Raw genomic sequence first — 20,737 nt, 5'->3', positions numbered from 1 at the left:
GACTAAGTCCCCTAGCACCAGAAGGAATGAACTAAGAGTTTGATTTAAGTTGCTTCCTGTGAAAAAGCTGGACAGATACAACCAATTGTGGAACTTTGTATTTTCTCTGATACTTTCATATTTTTCTTTTCTATTTTTCATTTTTGATCTATTATGGTCAATTGTCTGTTATTTATATTTATTTTTATTTTTTTAATTTCTTATTTCTATTTGTTGTAATGGTACATGTCTTGCTTTTGTCTTTTCAATCCAGCTTTCCTATTCTATGTATAGTATTTTTATATTTTTTATATTGGTTCCATCCTTAATTTTGTCTCCACTTATTGATCCCCTATTATGACAACAAGTAAACAGAATGTCTAGTCAATAGGCACATTACCAGTAGAACAACACTACACCATTCTATACCTTCTATCTGTTCCATGCACCCATAGAAGTAATACATTAACGTAGAGAACTGTAACTAGCAATTGATACGCATTGAATGTCGAAAACACATTAGAGATTCTCTTTATCTTAGAGGAAATCGTAGCAATGAGTTCACTATGAAAGATGATTTCCCAGCAATCTACATTCACCATTCCAAAATGGTAACTATATACACAAAACCAACGAACCGGCTGTGCACGTGCTTGATGGCATTTAGAGCAGCCGAGTCTGACTCTGCAGATCAGGTAACGATGGGATACGATCCACTTTGTTTATTTTCATTCACATTAACATACATGTACACGTAGGGTCTCTCATACGCAACTTATTTCTTTAGACAACCACGTTGGTAAATAGAAGATGGGACTTAATAATTTGAATACGCAGAATCTTCATCCGCGAGAGTTCTAGGTAAGATCTTTTTGACTTTAAGGTAATCATTTCAGAAATAGATATAGAGACAAACCCACTCATGATTCCCCATACTCCTCTTTTTCACAGAATCTATTGTGGTGATTTTTGATAACAGGTTAGTGTCAAATACAAGTTGTAATACATAAAATCATTGGTGAAAATGCATCCATTGGATTCTTCCTAGGATTTTGACACAGACTGTTTTGTTTCCTTTTTTTTCTCCTATATGTTCTCCTTTTTTTCTGTTTTTCTTTCTGTAATTTGTCATCTGGTTATATTTCTCAAACTTGACATGTATGATGGTAACGTATATTTAATACGTGATTGAACGATTTGCACCTGTATGTACATACATGCATATTTACTCATTTTGTTGTGGATGCTGATGGCGAATCCCAATCTGCTTACTTATGAAAATTATGCATTATTGTGACATTGACTATATGTATTGTTTTACCATATAATGACACAAGTGCCATTGATTTGTACAATTATGATGGGACATAACGATTGCATTTATCTCTTTGTTGTGATATGGATGGACGTATGGATACAATCATTTATTATGATTCGTGACCAAAGTTTGGCAAAAGAATATATATCATCAAAGGCCCTGAGGAAGGACTTCTTTGTCCGAAATGCATAGGCCTACAATGTGATATATCTGGCAATCTAAAAAATATTTACAATAAATTGAATTGGAAGAATTGTATTGAAAGTTTTTTTGAAGTGACTTTCTTAGAACTAAACAAGATATCACTATACCAGTACGTAAACCAAAGTTATGCCACCTCACAGTGATAATCAGGGTGTGCAGCCCACACCGCTGGTCTCGCGGCCAAGGTCTCTTTTCTTAGGTCATATAGTGCTACATCACGGAGGCACCTAAATAGTGGGCATGCACTCCAAGACTAATGAACAGTGACATACAATAGAATTAGATAAGAATTTGAATGTCAAGGTTGTGCAAGCTCACCACCATTTCAGCAGTCCCAAGCTACTCCTCACTGATGAGGTCCAAAAAGACCGAAACATGTTTGGGGATACTTGTGGTCTCGTGCTGAAGTGATGTGACCTAGCAGTTCAGGCTGAACAGCCCCTTTTGGGGTGGGGCCAAGCCTGATTTGCATATGGTCTTTCCCCTTCTGTAATGTATGGCAGGCGAAGAACGATGGTCTGGAGGGTTGCCCAGAGCAATTCCAGAGGTTAAGATTCATTCTAAACCTTCCAGCCATCCCTTCTTTGTTTTTGCTATATCACTCCGAGTGGGATGGGTATGCCCAGTCATGGGTCCAGTGCCTGCTGGGCTTAGAGACCGAAGCTACTCCTCAATGACGAGGCCCAAGATGGCCGAAACATGTTTGGGGAAGCTTGTGGTCTCGTGCAGAATGGTTGTGGCCTAGCAGTTTGGGCTGGACTGCCCCTTTTGGAATGGGGCCAAGCCTGATTTGCAAATGGTCTTTCCCCTTCCCTAATGGCATGGAGGGCAAAAAATGATGGTCTGGAGGGTTGCCCAGAGCAATGCCAGAGGTTACGATTCATTCTAAACATTCCAGGTATCACCTCTTTGTTTTTGCTATGTCATTCCGAGTGGGATAGGTATGCCAGACGTGGCTACCGAGTCTGCTGGGCCTAGAGGCCCAAGCTACTCCTCACTGATGAGGCCCAACAAGGCCAAAACAAGTTTGGGGATGCTTGTGGTCTCGAGCAGAAGAGATGTGACCTAGCAGTTTGTGCTGGACTTCCCCTTTTGGGGTGGGGCCAAACGTGATTTGCATATGGTTTTTCCGCTTCTGTAATAGCTTGGCAAGCAAAGAACGATGGTCTGGAGTGTTGCCCAGAGGAAAGTCAGAGGTTAAGATTGATTCTAAACCTTCCAGACATCAACTCTTTGTTTTTGCTATGTCACCCCGAGTGGGACGAGAATGCCCAGACGTGGGTCTTGCGCCTGCTTGCCTAGAGACCCAACCTACTCCTCACTGACTAGACCCAACAAGGCCAAAACATGTTTGGGGATGCTTGTGGTCTCGTGCAGAAGGGATGTGACATAGCAGTTTAGGCTGGACTGCCCCTTTTGGGGTGGGACCAAGCCTGATTTGCATACAGTTTTTCCCCTTCTGTAATGGCTTGGCAGGTGAGGAACGATGGTCTGGAGTGTTGCCCAGAGCAATGTCAGAGGTTAAGGTGCATTGTGAAACTTCCAGCCATCACCTCTTTGTTTTTGCTATGTCACCCCGAGTGGGACGGCTATGCCCAGACGTGGGTCCCATGCGTGCTGGGCCTAGAGACCCAACCTACTCCTCACTGACGAGACTCAGCAAGGCCAAAACATGTTTGGGGATGCTTGTGGTCTCCTGCAGAAGGGATGTTACATAGCAGTTTAGGCTGGACTGCCCCTTTTGGGGTGGGACCAAGCCTGATTTGCATACAGTTTTTCCACTTCTGTAATGGCATGGCAGGTAAAGAACGATGGTCTGGAGAGTTGCCCAGAGCAATGCCAGAGGTTAAGATTCATTCTAAACCTTGCAGCCATCACCTCATTGTTTTTGCTATGTCACCCTTAGTGGGACGGGTATCACCAGACGTGGGTACCGTGCCTGCTGGGCCTAGAGACCCAAGCTGTTCCTCACTGATGAGGCCCAACAAGGCCGAAACATGTTTGGGGATGCTTGTGGTCTCGTGCAGAAGGGATATGACCTAGTAGTTTTGGCTGGACTGCACATTTTGGGGTGGGGCCAAGCCTGATTTGCATATGGTCTTTCCACTTCTGTAATGGCTTTGCAGGCGAAGAACGATGGTCTGGAGGTTGTCGAGAGCAATGACAGATTTTAAGCATAATTTTAAACCTTCCAGCCATCACCTCTTTTGTTTTTGCTATGTCTCCCTGAATTGGACGCGTATGCCCAGATGTGGGTCCCGTGCCTGTTAGACCTATAGACACAAGCTACTCCTCATTGATGAGGCCCAGCAAGGCCAAAAAATTTTTGTGGATGCTTGTAGTCTCGTGCAGGAGGGATGTGACCTAACAGTTTAGGCTGGACTGCCCCTTTTGGGGTGGGTCCAAGCTTGATTTGCAGATGTCTTTCCCCTTCTGTAATGGCTTGGCAGGTGAAGAACAATGGTTTGGAGGGTTGCCCCAAGCAATGCCAGAGGTTAAGATTCATTCTAAACCTTCCAGCCATTACCTCTTTGTTTTTGCTATGTCACCCGAGTTGGACGGGTATGCCAAGGCGTGGATCCTGTGCCCGCTGGACGTAGAGACCATGCTACTCCTCACTGATGAGGCCCAACAAGGCCGAAACATGTTTGGGGATGCTTGTGGTCTCGTGCAGAAGGGATATGACCTAGTAGTTTTGGCTGGACTGCACATTTTGGGGTGGGGCCAAGCCTGATTTGCATATGGTCTTTCCACTTCTGTAATGGCTTTGCAGGCGAAGAACGATGGTCTGGAGGTTGTCGAGAGCAATGACAGATTTTAAGCATAATTTTAAACCTTCCAGCCATCACCTCTTTTGTTTTTGCTATGTCTCCCTGAATTGGACGCGTATGCCCAGATGTGGGTCCCGTGCCTGTTAGACCTATAGACACAAGCTACTCCTCATTGATGAGGCCCAGCAAGGCCAAAAAATTTTTGTGGATGCTTGTAGTCTCGTGCAGGAGGGATGTGACCTAACAGTTTAGGCTGGACTGCCCCTTTTGGGGTGGGTCCAAGCTTGATTTGCAGATGTCTTTCCCCTTCTGTAATGGCTTGGCAGGTGAAGAACAATGGTTTGGAGGGTTGCCCCAAGCAATGCCAGAGGTTAAGATTCATTCTAAACCTTCCAGCCATTACCTCTTTGTTTTTGCTATGTCACCCGAGTTGGACGGGTATGCCAAGGCGTGGATCCTGTGCCCGCTGGACGTAGAGACCATGCTACTCCTCACTGATGAGGCCCAACAAGGCCGAAACATGTTTGGGGATGCTTGTGGTCTCATGCAGAAGGGTTGTGACCTAGTAGTTTGGGCTGGACGGCCCCTTTTTGGATGGGGCCAAGCTTGATTTGCAGATGTCTTTCCCCTTCTGTAATGGCTTGGCAGGTGAAGAACGATGGCCTGGAGGATTGCTCGGAGCAATACCAGAGGTTAAGATTCATCCTAAACCTTCCAGCCATCAGATCTTTGTTTTTGCTATGTCACCCCGAGTGGGACGGGTATGCCCTGACGTGGGCCCTGTGCCTGCTGGTTCTAGAGACCCAATCTACCCCACACTGATGAGGCCCAACAAGGCCAAAACATGTTTTGGGATGCTTGTGGTCTCGTGCAGAAGGGATATGACCTAGTAGTTCGGGCTGGACTGCCCCTTTTGGGGTGGGGCCAAGCCTGATTTGCATATGGTCTTTCCCCTTCTGTAATGGCTTGGCAGGTGAAGAACGATGGCCTGGAGGGCTGCTCGGAGCAATGCCAGAGTTTAAGATTTATTCTAAACCTTCCAGCCATCAGATCTTTGTTTTTGCTATGTCACCCCAAGTGGGACGGGTATGCCCAGATGTGGTTCACGTGCCTGCTGGGCCTAGAGAGCCAAACAACTCCTCACTGACTAGACCCAACAAGGCAGAAACATGTTTGGGGATGCTTGTGGTCTCATGCAGAAGGGTTGTGACATAGCAGTTTAGGCTGGACTGCTCCTTTTGGGATGGGGCCACGCCTGATTTGCATATGGTCTATCCCCTTCTGTAATGGCTTGGTGGGTGGGTGAAGAACGATGGTCTGGAGGGTTGCTCAGAGCAATGCCAGAGGTTAAGATTAATTATATACCTTCCAACCATCACCTCTTTATTTTTGCTATGTCACCCCGAGTCGGATGGGTATGCCCAGTTGTGGGTCCTGTGCCTGCTGGTCCTTCAGACCCATGCTACTCCTCACTGACGAGACCTAACTACGCCAAAACATATTTAGGGATGCTTGTGGTCTGGTGCAGAAGGGATGTGACCTAGCACTTTCGGCTGGAATGCCCCTTTTGGGGTGGGGCCAAGCCTGATTTGCATATGGTCTTTCACTTCTCTAATGGCTTGGCAGGCGAAGAACGAAGGTCTGGGGGATTGCCCAGAGCAATGCCAGAGGTTAAGATTAATTCTAAACCTTCCAGCCATCACCTCTTTGTTTTTGCTATGTCACCCCTAGGGGACGGGTATGCCCAGATGTGGGTCCCATGACTTCTGGGCCTAGAGACCCAAGCTATGAAGCCCAACAAGGCCGAAACATGTTTGGGGATGCTTGTGGTCTTGTGCAGAAGGGATGTGACCTAGCAGTTTGGGCTGGACTGCTCCTTTTGGGGTGGGGCTCAGACTTATTTGCATATGGTCTTTACCCTTCTGTAATGGCTTGACAGGCGAAGAACGATGGTCTGGAGGGTTGCCCAGAGCAATGCCAGAGGTTAAGATTCATTCTAATCCTTCCTGTGCCCGCTGGACCTAGAGACCCAAGCTACTCCTCAATGATGAGGCCCAACAAGACCGAAACATGTTTGGGGATGCTTGTGGTCTCATTCAGGTGGGTTGTGACCTAGAAGTTTTTGCTGGACTGCCCTTTTAGGATGGGAGAAATCCTGATTTTCATATGGTCTTTGCTCTTCTGTAATGTCTTAACAGACGAAGAACGATGGTCTGGAGGGTTGTCCAGAGCAATGACAGAGGTTAAGAATAATGTTAAACCTTCCAGCCATCACCTCGTTGTTTTTGCTATGTCACCCTGAATTGGACGGGTATGCCCAGACGTGGGTCCCGTGCCTGTTGGGCCTAGAGACCCAAGCTACTCCTCACTGATGAGGCGAAATCAGGCCGAAAAATGTTTGTGGATGCTTGTAGTCTTGTGCAGGAGGGATGTGACCCAACAGTTTGAGCTGGACTGCCCCTTTTGTGGTGGGTCCAAGCCTGATTTGCATATGGTCTTTCCCCATCTGTAATGGCTTGGCAGGTGAAGAACAAGGGTTTGGAGGGTTGCACAGAGCAATGCCAGAGGTTAAGATTCATTCTAAACCCTCCAGCCATCACCTCTTTGTTTTTGCTATGTCACCCCGAGTGGGACGGGTATGCCAAGAAGTGGGTCCTGTGCCCGCTGGACCTAGAGACCCAAGCTACTCCTCACTGATGGGCTTAACAAGGCTGAAACATGTTTGGGGATGCTTGTGGTCTCATGCAGAAGGGTTGTGACCTAGTAGTTTGGGCTGGACTGCCCCTTCTGGGATGTGGCCAAGCCTGATATGCAATTGGTATTTCCCCTTCTGTAATGGCTTGGCAGGTGAAGAACGATGGCCTGGAGGGTTGTTCGGAGCAATGCCAGAGGTTAAGATTCATCCTAAACCTTCCAGCCATCAGATCTTTGTTTTTGCTATGTCACCCCGAGTGGGACGGGTATGCCCTGACGTGGGTCCTGTGCCTGCTGGTTCTAGAAACCCAAGCTACCCCCACAGATGAGGCCCAACAAGGCTGAAACAAGTTTTGGGATGCTTGTGGTCTCATGCAGAAGGGTTGTGACCTAGTAGTTTGGGCTGGACTGCCCCTTTTGGGATGGGGCCAAGCCTGATATGCAATTGGTCTTTCCCCTTCTGTAATGGCTTGGCAGGTGAAGAATGATGGCCTGGAGGGTTGCTCGGAGCAATGCCAGAGGTTAAGATTCACCCTAAACCTTCCAGCCATCAGATCTTTGTTTTTGCTATGTCACCCCAAGTGGGACGGGTATGCTCAGATGTGGGTCCGTGCCTGCTGGGCCTAGAGACCCAAGCTACTCCTCACTGACTAGCCCCAACAAGGCAGAAACATGTTTGGGGATGCTTGTGGTCTCATGCAGAAGGTTTGTGACACAGCAGTTTGGGCTGGACTGCCCCTTTTGGGATGGGGCCATGCCTGATTTGCATATGGACTTTCCGCTTCTGTAATGGCATGGCAGGCAAAGCATGATGGTCTGGAGGGTTGCCCAGAGCAATGCCAGAGGTTAAGATTCATTCTATACCTTCCAGACATCACCTCTTTGTTTTTGCTATGTCACCCCGAGTGGGATGGGTATGCCCAGACGTGGGACCCGTGCCTGGTGGGCCTAGAGACCCTAGCTACCCCACAATGATGAGGCCCAACAAGGGCGAAACATGTTTGGGGATGCTTGTGGTCTCGTGCAGAAGTGATTTGACCTACTAGTTCTGGCTGGACTGCCCCTTTTGGGGTGGGAACAATCCTGATTTGCACATGGTCTTTCCTCTTCTGTAATGGCTTAACAGATGAAGAACGATGGTCTGGAGGGTTGTCCAGAGCAATGACAGAGGTTAAGAATAATGTTAAACCTTCCAGCCATCACCTCGTTGTTTTTGCTATGTCACTCCGAATTGGACGGGTATTCCCAGATGTGCCTGTTGAACCTAGAGACCCAAGACACTCCTCACTGATGAGGCGAAACAAGGCCGAAAAATGTTTGTGGATGCTTGTAGTCTCGTGCAGGAGGGATGTAACCAAACAGTTTGGGCTGGACTGCCTCTTTTGTGGTGGGTCCAAGCCTGATTTGCATGTGGAGCCCATCAAGGCCGAAACATGTTAGGGGATGCTTGCGGTCTCGTGCAGAAGGGATGTGACCTAACAGTTTGGGCAAGACTGCACCTTTTGGGTTGGGGCCCAGACTTATTTGCATATGGTCTTTATCCTTCTGTAATGGCTTGACAGGTGAAGAACAATGGTTTGCAGGGTTGCTCAGACCAATGCCAGAGGTTAAGATTAATTATAAACCTTCCAGCAATCACCTCTTTGTTTTTGCTATGTCACCACGAGTCGGACGGGTATGCCCAGATGTGGGCCTGTGCCTGCTGGGCCTTCAGACCCAAGCTACTGCTCACTGATGAGACCTAACTAGGCCGAAACATGTTTGGGGATGCTTGTGGTCTCGTGCAGAAGGTTTGTTACCTAGCACTTTGGGCTGGAATGCCCCTTTTGGGGTGTGGCCAAGCCTGATTTGCATATGGTCTTTCCCCTTCTCTAATGACTTGGCAGGCGAAGAACGATGGTATGGGGGGGGGTTGCCCAGTCCAATGCCAGAGGTTAAGATTAATTCTAAACCTTCCAGCCATCACCACTTTGTTTTTGCTATGTCACCCCTAGGGGACTGGTATGCCCAGATGTGGGTCCTGTGCCTGCTGGGCCTTCAGACCCAAGCTACTCCTCACTGACAAGACCTAACTAGGCACCGAAACATATTTGGGGATGCTTGTGGTCTCGTGCAGAAGGGATGTGACCTAGCACTTTGGGCTGGAATGCCCCTTTTGGGGTGGGGCCGAGCCTGATTTGCATATGGTCTTTCCCCTTCTCTAATGGCTGGCAGGCGAAGAACGATGGTCTGGAGGTTGTCCAGAGCAATGACAGAGGTTAAGCATAATTTTAAACCTTCCAGCCATCACCTCTTTGTTTTTGCTATGTCTCCCCGAATTGGACGCGTATGCCCAGATATGGGTCACATGCCTTCTGGGCCTAGAGACCCAAGCTACTCCTCACTGATGAAGCCCAAAAAGGCCGAAACATGTTTGGGGATGCTTGTGATCTTGTGCAGAAGGGATGTGACCTAGCAGTTTGGGCTGGACTGCACCTTTTGGGGTGGGGCTAAGACTTATTTGCATATGGTCTTTACCCTTTTGTAAAGGCTTGACAGTCGAAGAACAATGGTCTGGAGGGTTGCCCAGAGCAATGCCAGAGGTTAAGATTCATTCTATTCCTTCCTGTGCCCGCTGGGCCTAGAGATCCAAGCCACTCCTCAATGATGAGGCCCAACAAGACCGAAACATGTTTGGGGATGCTTGTGGTCTCATTCAGGTGGGTTGTGACCTAGAAGTTTTTGCTGGACTGCCCTTTTGGGGTGGGACCAATCCTGATTTGCACATGGTCTTTCCTCTTCTGTAATGGCTTAACAGATGAAGAACGATGGTCTGGAGGGTTGTCCAGAACAATGACAGAGGTTAAGAATAATGTTAAACCTTCCAGCCATCACCTCGTTGTTTTTGCTATGTCACTCCGAATTGGACGGGTATTCCCAGATGTGGGTCCCGTGCCTGTTGAACCTAGAGACCCAAGCTACTCCTCACTGATGAGGCGAAACAAGGCCGAAAAATGTTTGTGGATGCTTGTAGTCTCGTGCAGGAGGGATGTGGCCAAACAGTTTGGGCTGAACTGCCTCTTTTGTGGTGGGTCCAAGCCTGATTTGCATGTGGAGCCCATCAAGGCCGAAACATGTTAGGGGATGCATGCGGTCTCGTGCAGAAGGGATGTGACCTAACATTTTGGGCAAGACTGCACCTTTTGGGGTGGGGCCAAGACTTATTTGCATATGGTCTTTACCCTTCTGTAATGGCTTGACAGTCGAAGAACGATGGTCTGTAGGGTTGCCCAGAGCAATGCCAGAGGTAAAGATTCATTCTATTCCTTCCTGTGCCCGCTGGGCCTAGAGATCCAAGTCACTCCTCAATGATGAGGCCCAACAAGACCGAAACAAGTTTGGGGATGCTTGTGGTCTCATTCAGGTGGGTTGTGACCTAGAAGTTTTTGCTGGACTACCCTTTTGGGGTGGGACCAATCCTGATTTGCACATGGTCTTTCCTCTTCTGTAATGGCTTAACAGATGAAGAACGATGGTCTGGAGGGTTGTCCAGAGCAATGACAGAGGTTAAGAATAATGTTAAACCTTCCAGCCATCACCTCGTTGTTTTTGCTATGTCACTCCGAATTGGACGGGTATTCCCAGATGTGGGTCCCGTGCCTGTTGAACCTAGAGACCCAAGCTACTCCTCACTGATGAGGCGAAACAAGGCCGAAAAATGTTTGTGGATGCTTGTAGTCTCGTGCAGGAGGGATGTGGCCAAACAGTTTGGGCTGCACTGCCTCTTTTGTGGTGGGTCCAAGCCTGATTTGCATGTGGAGCCCATCAAGGCCGAAACATGTTAGGGGATGCTTGCGGTCTCGTGCAGAAGGGATGTGACCTAACATTTTGGGCAAGACTGCACCTTTTGGGGTGGGGCCAAGACTTATTTGCATATGGTCTTTACCCTTCTGTAATGGCTTGACAGTCGAAGAACGATGGTCTGTAGGGTTGCCCAGAGCAATGCCAGAGGTAAAGATTCATTCTATTCCTTCCTGTGCCCGCTGGGCCTAGAGATCCAGGTCACTCCTCAATGATGAGGCCCAACAAGACCGAAACATGTTTGGGGATGCTTGTGGTCTCATTCAGGTGGGTTGTGACCTAGAAGTTTTTGCTGGACTACCCTTTTGGGGTGGGACCAATCCTGATTTGCACATGGTCTTTCCTCTTCTGTAATGGCTTAACAGATGAAGAACGATGGTCTGGAGGGTTGTCCAGAGCAATGACAGAGGTTAAGAATAATGTTAAACCTTCCAGCCATCACCTCGTTGTTTTTGCTATGTCACTCGGAATTGGACGGGTATTCCCAGATGTGGGTCCCGTGCCTGTTGAACCTAGAGACCCAAGCTACTCCTCACTGATGAGGCGAAACAAGGCCGAAAAATGTTTGTGGATGCTTGTAGTCTCGTGCAGGAGGGATGTGACCAAACAGTTTGGGCTGGACTGCCTCTTTTGTGGTGGGTCCAAGCCTGATTTGCATGTGGAGCCCATCAAGGCCGAAACATGTTAGGGGATGCTTGCGGTCTCGTGCAGAAAGGATTTGACCTAACAGTTTGGGCAAGACTGCACCTTTTGGGGTGGGGCCAAGACTTATTTGCATATGGTCTTTATCCTTCTGTAATGGCTTGACAGGTGAAGAACAATGGTTGGAGGGTTGCTCAGAGCAATGCCAGAGGTTAAGATTAACTATAAACCTTCCAGCAATCACCACTTTGTTTTTGCTATGTCACCCCTAGGGGACTGGTATGCCCAGATGTGGATCCCATGCCTTCTGAGCCTAGAGACCCAAGCTACTCCTCACTGATGAAGCCCAACAAGGCCGAAACATATTTGAGGATGCTTGTGGTCTTGTGTAGATGGGATGTGACCTAGCAGTTTGGGCTGGACTGCACCTTTTGGGGTGGGGCCAAGACTTATTTGCATATGGTCTTTCCCCTTCTGTAATGGCTTGGTGGGTGGGTGAAGAACGATGGTCTGGAGGGTTGCCCAGTCCAATGCCAGAGGTTAAGATTAATTCTAAACCTTCCAGCCATCACCACTTTGTTTTTCACCCCTAGGGGACTGGTTTGCCCAGATGTGGATCCCATGCCTTCTGAGCCTAGAGACCCAAGCTACTCCTCTCTGATGAAGCCCAACAAGGCCGAAACATGTTTGGGGATGCTTGTGGTCTTGTGCAGATGGGATGTGACCTAGCAGTTTGGGCTGGACTGCACCTTTTGGGGTGGGGCCAAGACTTATTTGCATATGGTCTTTACCCTTCTGTAATGGCTTGACAGTCGAAGAACGATGGTCTGGAGGGTTGCCCAGAGCAATGCCAGAGGTTAAGATTCATTCTATTCCTTCCTGTGCCCGCTGGGCCTAGAGATCCAAGCCACTCCTCAATGATGAGGCCCAACAAGTCCGAAACATGTTTGGGGATGCTTGTGGTCTCATTCAGGTGGGTTGTGACCTAGAAGTTTTTGCTGGACTGCCCTTTTGGGGTGGGACCAATCCTGATTTGCACATGGTCTTTCCTCTTCTGTAATGGCTTAACAGATGAAGAACGATGGTCTGGAGGGTTGTCCAGAGCAATGACAGAGGTTAAGAATGATGTTAAACCTTCCAGCCATCACCTCGTTGTTTTTGCTATGTCACTCCGAATTGGACGGGTATTCCCAGATGTGGGTCCCGTGCCTGTTGAACCTAGAGACCCAAGCTACTCCTCACTGATGAGGCGAAACAAGGCCGAAAAATGTTTGTGGATGCTTGTAGTCTCGTGCAGGAGGGATGTGACCAAACAGTTTGGGCTGGACTGCCTCTTCTGTGGTGGGTTCAAGCCTGATTTGCATGTGGAGCCCATCAAGGCCGAAACATGTTAGGGGATGCTTGCGGTCTCGTGCAGAAGGGATGTGACCTAACATTTTGGGCAAGACTGCACCTTTTGGGGTGGGGCCAAGACTTATTTGCATATGGTCTTTACCCTTCTGTAATGGCTTGACAGTCGAAGAACGATGGTCTGTAGGGTTGCCCAGAGCAATGCCAGAGGTAAAGATTCATTCTATTCCTTCCTGTGCCCGCTGGGCCTAGAGATCCAGGTCACTCCTCAATGATGAGGCCCAACAAGACCGAAACATGTTTGGGGATGCTTGTGGTCTCATTCAGGTGGGTTGTGACCTAGAAGTTTTTGCTGGACTACCCTTTTGGGGTGGGACCAATCCTGATTTGCACATGGTCTTTCCTCTTCTGTAATGGCTTAACAGATGAAGAACGATGGTCTGGAGGGTTGTCCAGAGCAATGACAGAGGTTAAGAATAATGTTAAACCTTCCAGCCATCACCTCGTTGTTTTTGCTATGTCACTCGGAATTGGACGGGTATTCCCAGATGTGGGTCCCGTGCCTGTTGAACCTAGAGACCCAAGCTACTCCTCACTGATGAGGCGAAACAAGGCCGAAAAATGTTTGTGGATGCTTGTAGTCTCGTGCAGGAGGGATGTGACCAAACAGTTTGGGCTGGACTGCCTCTTTTGTGGTGGGTCCAAGCCTGATTTGCATGTGGAGCCCATCAAGGCCGAAACATGTTAGGGGATGCTTGCGGTCTCGTGCAGAAAGGATTTGACCTAACAGTTTGGGCAAGACTGCACCTTTTGGGGTGGGGCCAAGACTTATTTGCATATGGTCTTTATCCTTCTGTAATGGCTTGACAGGTGAAGAACAATGGTTGGAGGGTTGCTCAGAGCAATGCCAGAGGTTAAGATTAACTATAAACCTTCCAGCAATCACCACTTTGTTTTTGCTATGTCACCCCTAGGGGACTGGTATGCCCAGATGTGGATCCCATGCCTTCTGAGCCTAGAGACCCAAGCTACTCCTCACTGATGAAGCCCAACAAGGCCGAAACATATTTGAGGATGCTTGTGGTCTTGTGCAGATGGGATGTGACCTAGCAGTTTGGGCTGGACTGCACCTTTTGGGGTGGGGCCAAGACTTATTTGCATATGGTCTTTCCCCTTCTGTAATGGCTTGGTGGGTGGGTGAAGAACGATGGTCTGGAGGGTTGCCCAGTCCAATGCCAGAGGTTAAGATTAATTCTAAACCTTCCAGCCATCACCACTTTGTTTTTCACCCCTAGGGGACTGGTTTGCCCAGATGTGGATCCCATGCCTTCTGAGCCTAGAGACCCAAGCTACTCCTCTCTGATGAAGCCCAACAAGGCCGAAACATGTTTGGGGATGCTTGTGGTCTTGTGCAGATGGGATGTGACCTAGCAGTTTGGGCTGGACTGCACCTTTTGGGGTGGGGCCAAGACTTATTTGCATATGGTCTTTACCCTTCTGTAATGGCTTGACAGTCGAAGAACGATGGTCTGGAGGGTTGCCCAGAGCAATGCCAGAGGTTAAGATTCATTCTATTCCTTCCTGTGCCCGCTGGGCCTAGAGATCCAAGCCACTCCTCAATGATGAGGCCCAACAAGTCCGAAACATGTTTGGGGATGCTTGTGGTCTCATTCAGGTGGGTTGTGACCTAGAAGTTTTTGCTGGACTGCCCTTTTGGGGTGGGACCAATCCTGATTTGCACATGGTCTTTCCTCTTCTGTAATGGCTTAACAGATGAAGAACGATGGTCTGGAGGGTTGTCCAGAGCAATGACAGAGGTTAAGAATGATGTTAAACCTTCCAGCCATCACCTCGTTGTTTTTGCTATGTCACTCCGAATTGGACGGGTATTCCCAGATGTGGGTCCCGTGCCTGTTGAACCTAGAGACCCAAGCTACTCCTCACTGATGAGGCGAAACAAGGCCGAAAAATGTTTGTGGATGCTTGTAGTCTCGTGCAGGAGGGATGTGACCAAACAGTTTGGGCTGGACTGCCTCTTCTGTGGTGGGTTCAAGCCTGATTTGCATGTGGAGCCCATCAAGGCCGAAACATGTTAGGGGATGCTTGTGGTCTTGTGCAGATGGGATGTGACCTAGCAGTTTGGGCTGGACTGCACCTTTTGGGGTGGGGCCAAGACTTATTTGCATATGGTCTTTCCCCTTCTGTAATGGCTTGGTGGGTGGATGAAGAACGATGGTCAGGAGGGTTGCTCAGAGCAATGCCTGAGGTTAAGATTAATTATAAACCTTCCAGCCATCACCACTTTGTTTTTGCTATGTCACCCCGAGTCGGACGGGTATGCCCAGATGTGGGTCCTGTGCCTGCTGGGCCTTCAGACCCAAGCTACTCCTCACTGACAAGACCTAACCAGGCCCCGAAACATATTTGGGAATGCTTGTGGTCTCGTGCTGAAGGGATGTGACCTGGCACTTTGGGTTGGAATGCCCCTTTTGGGGTGGGGCCGAGCCTGATTTGCATATGGTCTTTCCCCTTCTCTAATGGCTGGCAGGCGAAGAACGATGGTCTGGAGGTTGTCCAGAGCAATGACAGAGGTTAAGCATAATTTTAAACTTTCCAGCCATCACCTCTTTGTTTTTGCTATGTCTCCCCGAATTGGACGCGTATGCCCATATGTGGGTCACATGCCTTCTGGGCCTGGGGACCCAAGCTACTCCTCACTGATGAAGCCCAAAAAGGCGAAACATGTTTGGGGATGCTTGTGGTCTTGTGCAGAAGGGATGTGACCTAGCAGTTTGGGCTGGACTGCACCTTTTGGGGTGGGGCTAAGACTTATTTGCATATGGTCTTTACCCTTCTGTAATGGCTTGACAGTCGAAGAACGATGGTCTGGAGGGTTGCCCAGAGCAATGCCAGAGGTTAAGATTCATTCTATTCCTTCCTGTGCCCGCTGGGCCTAGAGATCCAAGCCACTCCTCAATGATGAGGCCCAACAAGACCGAAACATGTTTGGGGATGCTTGTGGTCTCATTCAGGTGGGTTGTGACCTAGAAGTTTTTGCTGGACTGCCCTTTTGGGGTGGGACCAATCCTGATTTGCACATGGTCTTTCCTCTTCTTTAATGGCTTAACAGATGAAGAACGATGGTCTGGAGAGTTGTCCAGAGCAATGACAGAGGTTAAGAATAATGGTAAACCTTCCAGCCATCACCTCGTTGTTTTTGCTATGTCACTCCGAATTGGACGGGTATTCCCAGATGTGGGTCCCGTGCCTGTTGAACCTAGAGACCCAAGTTACTCCTCACTGATAAGGCGAAACAAGGCTGAAAAATGTTTGTGGATGCTTGTAGTCTCGTGCAGGAGGGATGTGACCAAACAGTTTGGGCTGGACTGCCTCTTTTGTGGTGGGTCCAAGCCTGATTTGCATGTGGAGCCCATCAAGGCCGAAACATGTTAGGGGATGCTTGCGGTCTCGTGCCGAAGGGATGTGACCTAATATTTTGGACAAGACTGCACCTTTTGGGGTGGGGCTAAGACTTATTTGCATATGGTCTTTACCGTTCTGTAATGGCTTGACAGGCAAAGAACGATGGTCTGGAGGGTTGCCCAGAGCAATGCCAGAGGTTAAGATTCATTCTAATCCTTCCTGTGCACTCTGGACCTAGAGAGGGATGTGACCTAGCAGTTCGGGCTGGACTACCCCTTTGGGAGTGGGACCAAGCCTGATTTGTATATGGTCTTTTCCCTTTTGTAATGGTTTGGCAGACGAAGAACGATGGCCTGGAGAGTTGCCCAGAGCAATGTCAGAGGTTAAGATGCCTTGTAAACCTTCCAGCCATCACCTCTTTGTTTTTGCTATGTCATTCCGAGTGGGACGGGTATACCCGGACGTGGGTCCTGTGCCTGCTGTGCCTAGAGACCAAAGCTACTCCTCAATGATGAGGCCCAACAAGACCGAAGCATGTTTGGGGATGTTTGTGCTCTCATGCAGGTGGGTTGTGACCTAGAAGTTTGGGCTGGACTGCCCTTTTGGGGTGGGACCAATCCTGATTTGCATATGGTCTTTCCTCTTCTGTAATGGCTTAACAGACGAAGAACGATGATCTGCAGGGTTGTCCAGAGCAATGACAGAGGTTAAGAATAATGTTAAACCTTCCAGCCATCACCTGGTTGTTTTTACTATGTCACCCCGAATTGGACGGGTATGCCCAGACGTGGGTCCCGTGCTTGTTGGGCCTAGAGACCCAAGCTACAGTTAACTGATGAGGCCAAACAAGGCCGAAAAATGTTTGTGGATGCTTGTAGTCTTGTGCAGGAGGGATGTGACCTAACAGTTTGGGCTGGACTGCCCCTTTTGTGGTGGGTCCAAGCCTGATTTGCATATGATCTTTCCCCTTCTGTAATGGCTTAGCAGGTGACAAACAAGGGTTTGGAGGGTTGCACAGATCAATGCCAGAGGATAAGATTAATTCTAAACATTCCAGGTATCACCTCTTTGTTTTTGCTTTGTCACTCCGAGTGGGACAGGTATGCCCAGACCTGGGTCCCGTGCCTGCTGGTCCTAGAGACCCAAGCTCTTCCTCACTGATGAGGCCCAACAAGGCCGAAAAATGTTTGTGGATGCTGGCAGTCTCGTGCGGGAGGGATGTGACCTAACAGTTTGGGCTGGACTGCCCCTTTTGGGGTGGGTCCAAGCCTAATTTGCATATGGTCTTTCCCCTTCTGTAATGTCTTGGCAGGTGAAGAACAATGGTTTGGAGGGTTGCCCCGAGCAATGCCAGAGGTTAAGATTCATTCTAAACCTTCCAGCCATAACCTCTTTGTTTTTGCTATGTCAACCCTAGTGGGACAGGTATGTCCAGATGTGGGTCCCATGCCTGCTGGGCCTAGAGACCCAAGCTACTCCTCACTGATGATGCCCAACAAGGTTGAAACATGTTTGGAGATGTGTGTGGTCTCATGCAGAAGGGATGTGACCTAGCAGTTCGGGCTGGACTACCCCTTTGGGGGTGGGACCAAGCCTGATTTGCATACAGTTTTTTCCCTTTTGCAATGGTTTGGCAGGCTAAGAACGCTGGTCTGGAGGGTTGCCCAGAGCAATGCCAGAGGTTAAGATTTATTCTAAACCTTCCAGCCATCACCTCTTTTGTTTTGCTTTTGTCACCCCGAGTGCAACGGGTATGCCCAGACGTGGGTCCCGTGCCTGCTGGGCCTAGAGACCCAAGCTACTCCACACGGATGATGCCCAACAAGGCTGAAACATGTCTGGGGTTGCTTGTGGTCTCGTGCAGAAGGGATGTGACCTAGCAGTTCCGGCTGGACTACCCCTTTGGGGGTGGGACCAAGCCTGATTTGCATATGGTCTTTTCCCTTTTGTAATGGCTTAACAGGCGAGGAGCGATGGCCTGCAGGGTTGCCCAGAGCAATGCCAGAGGTTAAGATTTATTCTAAACCTTCCAGCCATCACCTCTTTTGTTTTGCTTTTGTCACCCTGAGTGGGACGGGTATGCCCAGACGTGCGTCCCGTGCCTGCTGGGCGACCTAGCAGTTTGGGGTGCACTGCCACTTTTGGGATGGGGCCACGCCTGATATGCATATGGTCTTTGTCTTTCTGTAATGGCATGGAAGGGCAAGAACGATGGTCTGGAGGGTTGCCCAGAGCAATGCCAGAGGTTAAGATTCATTCTAAACCTTCCAGCCATCACAACTTTGTTTTTGCTATGTCACTCCGAGTGAGACGGGTATTCCCAGATGTGGGCCCTGTGCCTGCTGGGCCTAGAGACCCAAGCTACTCCTCACTGACAATACCCAAAAAGGCCAAAACATGTTTGGGGATGCTTGTGGTCTCGTGCAGAAGGGACGTGACATAGCAGTTTGGGCTGAACTGCACCTTTTTGGGATGGGCCCAAGACTTTTTTGCATATGGTCTTTCCCCTTCTGTAAGGCTTGACAGGCGAAGAACGATGCCTGGAGGGTTGCCTAGAACAATGCCAGAGGTTAAGATTAATTCTAAACCTTCCAGCCATAACCTCTTTGTTTTTGCTATGTCAACCCTAGTGGGACAGGTATGTCCAGATGTGGGTCCCATGCCTGCTGGGCCTAGAGACCCAAGCTACTCCTCACTGATGATGCCCAACAAGGCTGAAACATGTCTGGGGTTGCTTGTGGTCTCGTGCAGAAGGGATGTGACCTAGCAGTTCGGGCTGGACTACCCCTTTGGGGGTGGGACCAAGCCTGATTTGCATACAGTTTTTTCCCTTTTGCAATGGTTTGGCAGGCTAAGAACGTTGGTCTGGAGGGTTGCCCAGAGCAATGCCAGAGGTTAAGATTTATTCTAAACCTTCCAGCCATCACCTCTTTTGTTTTGCTTTTGTCACCCCGAGTGGAACGGGTATGCCCAGACGTGGGTCCCGTGCCTGCTGGGCCTAGAGACCCAAGCTACTCCACACTGATGATGCCCAACAAGGCTGAAACATGTCTGGGGTTGCTTGTGGTCTCGTGCAGAAGGGATGTGACCTAGCAGTTCGGGCTGGACTACCCCTTTGGGGTTGGGACCAAGCCTGATTTGCATATGGTCTTTTCCCTTTTGTAATGGCTTAACAGGCGAAGAGCGATGGTCTGCAGGGTTGCCCAGAGCAATGCCAGAGGTTAAGATTTATTCTAAACCTTCCAGCCATCGCCTCTTTTGTTTTGCTTTTGTCACCCTGAGTGGGACGGGTATGCCCAGACGTGCGTCCCGTGCCTGCTGGGCCTAGAGACCCAAGCTACTTCTCACTGACTCGACCCAACAAGGCAGAAACGTGTTTGGGGATGCTTGTGGTCTCATGATGAAGGGTTGTGACCTAGCAGTTTGGGGTGCACTGCCACTTTTGGGATGGGGCCACGCCTGATATGCATATGGTATTTCCACTTCTGTAATGGCATGGCAGGAGAAGAACAATGGTCTGGAGGGTTGCCCAGAGCAATGCCAGAGGTTAAGATTCATTCTAAACCTTCCAGCCATCACATCATTGTTTTTGCTATGTAACCCCAAGTGGGACGCGTATGCCCAGATGTGGTTCCCGTGCCTGCTGGGCCTAGAGACCCAAGCTACTCCTCACTGACTCGACCCAACAAGGCAGAAACGTGTTTGGGGATGCTTGTGGTCTCATGATGAAGGGTTGTGACCTAGCAGTTCGGGCTGGACTGCCCCTTTTGGGATGTGGCTATGACTGATTTGCATGTGGTCTTTGTCTTTCTGTAATGGCATGGAAGGGCAAGAACGATGGTCTGGAGGGTTGCCCAGAGCAATGCCAGAGGTTAAGATTCATTCTAAACCTTCCAGCCATCACAACTTTGTTTTTGCTATGTCACTCCGAGTGAGACGGGTGTACCCAGACGTGGGTCTCGTGCCTGCTGGGCCTAGAGACCCAAGCTACTCCTCACTGATGAGGCCCAACAAGGCTGAAACATGTTTGGGGATGCTGGTGGTCTCGTGCAGAAGGGATGTGACCTAGCACTTTGGGCTGGAATGCCCCTTCTTCGGTGGAGCCAAGTCTGATTTGCTTATGGTCTTTCCCCTTCTCTAATGGCTTGGCAGGCATAGAACGATGGTCTTGGGAGTTGCCCAGATCAATGCCAGAGGTTAAGATTAATTCTAAACCTTCCAGCCATCACCTCTTTGTTTTTGCAATGTCACCACTAGGGGACGGGTATGCCCAGATGTGGGTCCCATGCCTTCTTGGCCTAGAAACCAAAGCTACTCCTCACTGATGAAGCCCAACAAGGCCGAAACACGTTTGGGGATGATTGTGGTCTCGTGCAGAAAGCTTATGACCTAGCAGTTTAGGCTGGACTGCCCCTTATGGGATGGGGCCATTCCTGATTTGCATATGGTCTTTCCCCTTCTGTAATGGCATGGCAGGCGAAGAATGATGGTCTGGAGGGTTGCCCATAGCAATGCC

This window comes from Ambystoma mexicanum, chromosome 11, assembly GCF_040938575.1.
Source record: "Ambystoma mexicanum isolate Mex_15411 chromosome 11, UKY_AmexF1_1, whole genome shotgun sequence".
NCBI lineage: Eukaryota > Metazoa > Chordata > Amphibia > Caudata > Ambystomatidae > Ambystoma > Ambystoma mexicanum.
The sequence above is the reverse complement of the archived record's forward strand: the minus strand, read 5'-3'. Positions refer to the sequence as shown.